The following is a 4,584-nucleotide window of genomic DNA, read 5'->3' as shown; positions in this document are numbered from 1 at the left end:
AGGATGATTTCTTCTTGGTCAATGGTAAAAACGGTTATCCAAGTTTTATGATATAACCTAGCAGTGCCTAAATGGTCGAACTCAATATTTGGTACATTGGTTATTGGCGTTATTTTCCATGATGTTGCATAGCATATTACTGCTAGCGTTAATCTGTAACAGAGTTCATATTAGCGTATTTTAATCTATTGAGATGAATATTCTGTATTTTTCCTTTAACATCTACTAGTGCGTTTACATTTTTGATGTCTATAACTCTATATGGGCCTACCCAAGGATTTGTTAGTCCTTGTAGCCTGTCCCTACCCTGATTTTTAACCCATACATAGTCACCTATTTCTAATGATAATGGTTTAATATGCTTATCATATTCTTTCTTAACTCTAGCTTTAATATCCTATAGTACGTCTTCGGCATGTAACATCAGTTTACGTATGTGTGTCTTGTGTGCAGTCAATAAGTCAGAATAGTCTACGTCTGTGGAATTGTTTAAAAGTTGATCGACTATTGGTGCGTCTCGTCCAAAAACTAGTTCATACGGTACGAGTTTATTTTGATGTGGTGCAGTATTCCATGCGAATACAGCTCCTTGTAAATAATTGTGCCAGTCTTCGTTGTTATCGTCCATTATCAATTGTGTTCGAATAAATTCCTTAAGTGTGGCATGCGCTCTCTCTAATGATCCATTAGACTCTGGGTGAAAAGCGGTTGTGTGTTGTAAATTTATATTAAATAATTTTGCAAAGTCCTGCATTAAATTACTGGTAAAGTTCTGTCCTAGGTCTGTCAAAATTGTCTTTGGTACGCCGTAACGTAAGAACCAGGTGTTCATGAGTGCTGTAGCGATTGTTTCGCTCCGTTGATTTGTTAAGGCTACAGCTTCTATGAATTTACTTAATTGGTCTTGGATAGTTAACACATATCTTTGACCCATCGAACTTTCATTAAAAGGCCCTACTATATCTATCGCGATTTTATCATTAAAACGTCGCGGCGTGTCTGTTATACACAGCGGCATTTTTGTCGGTCTTCTCTCTATTTTGCCCTGTTGACAATTTGGGCATTGTTTAATAAAATTTGCCACGTCTTTATAGAGTCCTTTCCATGCATAATTCTTCAAGATTTTTGTAATTGTATTCTTAATACCTAAATGACCCGTCAGAATATTACCGTGTGAATTACTCAGTATGCGTTGTTTCTCTTCGTCATTCTCAGGTTCGTTTAAGGCATTTTGTATTAAATTAACGACGTTATTTCGTCGAATTTCTTGAAATACACGCAAAAATATCTTTTTAATATCCTGTTCCGTGCAATTGCAATATCCTATCAAGTCGTACATATTAATAGCTATAGAAGCGATCGGCTCCGAGATTAGTAATGTTAGAAGTTCTTCGCAAATTTCAGATAAATCAAAATCCTTCCGGTAAATTACAATTTCAGTATCGGTTAAGTCTAGTCTAGCTTCCCCGTCTTCAAAGCGAACAATTGTCGCATCCTGAGGTGCGATTTCACAAATTCTTATACTTTTTATCCAACGCGATTTATAGTGATCGGAATATAAAACTGGATTGCGCGATAAAGCATCTGCATTTGTATTTAAACATCCCTTTTTATAAATAATTTCGTAATTGTACTCTTCTAGCGTGATCTTCCATCGCGCCTTGATTCCCGTTGGATTCTTTAGCGTTGGCAGCCACCTCAATGGTTGATGATCAGTAATAATTTTGAAATTTCGACCATACAGATAGGGTCGGAAATGCTTTACAGCCCAAACAACTGCTAATGATTCTTTGTCGGTTGTTGAATAATTGATTTCTCCTTTGTTAAGTGTCCTGCTGGCAAAGCTAACAGGTCTTTCCTTTCCGTCGGAGCCCTTCTGAGCCAGTATTCCTCCAATAGCTTCTCCCGAAGCGTCGGTGGCTAAAATAAATTCCTTGGTGAAATCCGGGTACGCTAAAACACGATCTCCGCAGAGTTCCTTCTTGAGAATATCAAACGCCTCTTGTTGTCGCGTGCCCCATTCAAACTTTGCGTCCTTCCTCAGAAGTGTGTTTAATGGTTTTGCGATCTTTGAAAATCCTGGTATGAAGCGTCGATAATAACCCGCTAATCCTAAAAATTGTTTGATATTCTTACGGTCTTTTGGTCTTGGAAATTCTTTTACTGCCCTAATCTTTTCGGGATTAGGCTTTACTCCTTCCTCAGTTATGAGATGTCCCAAATACTGTAATTCGGGTTTAAGGTATTCGCATTTATCTGGTTGAAGTTTCAACCCTACTTCGCGAAATCGATCGAAAAGAGTATTTAGACGTTTATATAATTCTTCGAGTTCCGCCGCGAACACGATCACGTCATCTAGGTAGACGAAACAGATGTTGCCAGTCAGTCCCCTCAAGGCTTGATCCATCATCCGTTGAAACGTCGCTGGTGCATTCTTGAGCCCAAATGGCATGCGGGTATACTCGTAGTGCCCTGCCGGAGTGCTGAATGCAGTTTTCTTCTGATCCTTGGTCTTCATTCCTATCTGGTGAAAACCGCTAGCCAGGTCGAAAGCACAGAACCATCGCGCTCTTCCTAACTGGTCTAGGACTTCTTCGATGTTCGGCAACGGATAGGCATCCTGAGGCGTCTTCTCGTTCAATTGCCGAAAGTCTATCACGACTCTCCACTTCTTCTTTCCACTGGCGTCCACTTTCTTTGGAACCACCCAAAGAGGGGAATTATACGGAGAGTCGGAATCTACGATAATCCCTTTTTCTTTCATATCTTTTACTTGTTCTTTAATAACATCTAAGTGTCCTGGAGGATACCTGAACTGCTTCGTGTGGACTGGTATATCGTCCGTCGTGGGTATCGCGTGCTCTACTAAACTCGTTTTAGGTAGAGGATCGTCGGGTAAACAAAATATTTCTGCATGATCCAATACAATTTTTCTTATTCGCTGACGAACCTTTGGATCCATTATATGATCTAGTCGCGTCTGACTATCTAACAGCTCGATTCGTCCGGGCCGTTTGATACTTTGTAAGTGCAAAACGCGCTTCAATGTATTGGTTAACTTTATTGTTTTATTTTTGATGTCGATCCCTGCTTCCTCGGAAGACAGGAAGGGCATTCCTAAGAGCCCATCTTCTTCTATAGGAAATGAATCATCTACGATAGCTAACACATGTGATTTTTCGCCAATAGTTAATTTGGCTTCTCGCGTAGTCTGGGTTTCCATATTATCTATTCCGTAAAATGTATTAATACCAGGTCGCGTTGATAAATTTCTAGCTGGGGTACGCTTAATTAAATTTATTCCTGCTCCGGTATCGATAAGGAAGGTGCCTCGGCTTCCTCCCAATCTGACTCCGATGGATATTTTATTCTTGCAGCTAACTCGCGGTCGCTCTCCTCTTCCATTACTCCTGTCTCGTCCGATTGTAAGTACTTTATTCCCGGTGGTCGGTCGGATTTGTTCACTTCGCAAAAATTTTGGTTCTTAGGGCAATCGCGTGAATAATGACCTACTTTCTGACACTTAAAGCACGTTGGTTGGAAATTTCTGTCCCTGTCTGGCCTCGGCGCGAATCTTGGTTGTTCTCGATATCGGCGAGTCTCGCGAGAGGGTTGCTTTTCGACACGAGGTGGTATATCGTCCAGCCGGTAGCTCCTATTTGATCGCGACGGGTATTGCGCGCGTTGGACGGCACTTCTAGCTCTTTCGCGTAATTCGTTTCGTCTTTGAGCTTCGTAAGCAATTTGCTGTGCTTCTCGCAGTGTCATTGGACGCATATACTGTACGTCTTTCGTTAAAGTGTCGTTTAGGTTTTGTATGTAAAGATCTATCGCATTCTTTTCTTTTACCACTAGTGCTGCGCGTTTTTCTCGAGGCGAGAGATCTGGCATTTGATTAATAGCTCGTTGTATGTCGCGGTTTAGCAGATTGAAACGACGTGTAAATTCTCTAACGTCGCGTCTTCCTTGTGTTAAAACTGTGCGTTCCTGTTGTAGTAGGTGATACGATTTCGACAGTCCGTATTCTGTTTTCAACACGTCTATTAAGTCGTCAATATCACTGATGTCTTGCTGATCTATTAGTTGTTTAGCGTCTCCTTTGAGTTTCTGCGCGCGTAGCATGTTAAGATAAATGACTTGATCCGGTACCATTTGTTTCATTTCCCTGACTTCTAATATGAATTTTTCAACCGGTCTATTAAATCCGTCGAATTCTCCAATCATTTCCAAAGCTACCTTTGTGTCCTTAGAATACTGGACTAATGTTCGCGTTCGAAGTGGCGTGTTTATTTCGCTACCGCTTCGTTGATTACCGGAAGAATCATCGTCGGTGATTTTACGAATTATACCGTCTTTCTGTAGTTTGAGTGCTCTGATTTGTTCCATCATTGCGTTACAGTTCTTCGTTAGCATATCTATCTGTTGCTGAATAGAATTTGAATCTAATAGTTCCCTCGAAGAACCAGCCGCGGCGAGGTCTTCCGGGTTTATATTAAAACTCGCGTTAGTATTCATGATACTGTTTTCGCTTGATGAATCGGTTTCAATTACGTTCTTGGGCTCACGGTAAGTCGAAAATAGCAT

This window comes from Colletes latitarsis, unplaced genomic scaffold, assembly GCF_051014445.1.
Source record: "Colletes latitarsis isolate SP2378_abdomen unplaced genomic scaffold, iyColLati1 scaffold0013, whole genome shotgun sequence".
Lineage (NCBI taxonomy): Eukaryota > Metazoa > Arthropoda > Insecta > Hymenoptera > Colletidae > Colletes > Colletes latitarsis.
This window is presented reverse-complemented; position numbering follows the sequence as displayed.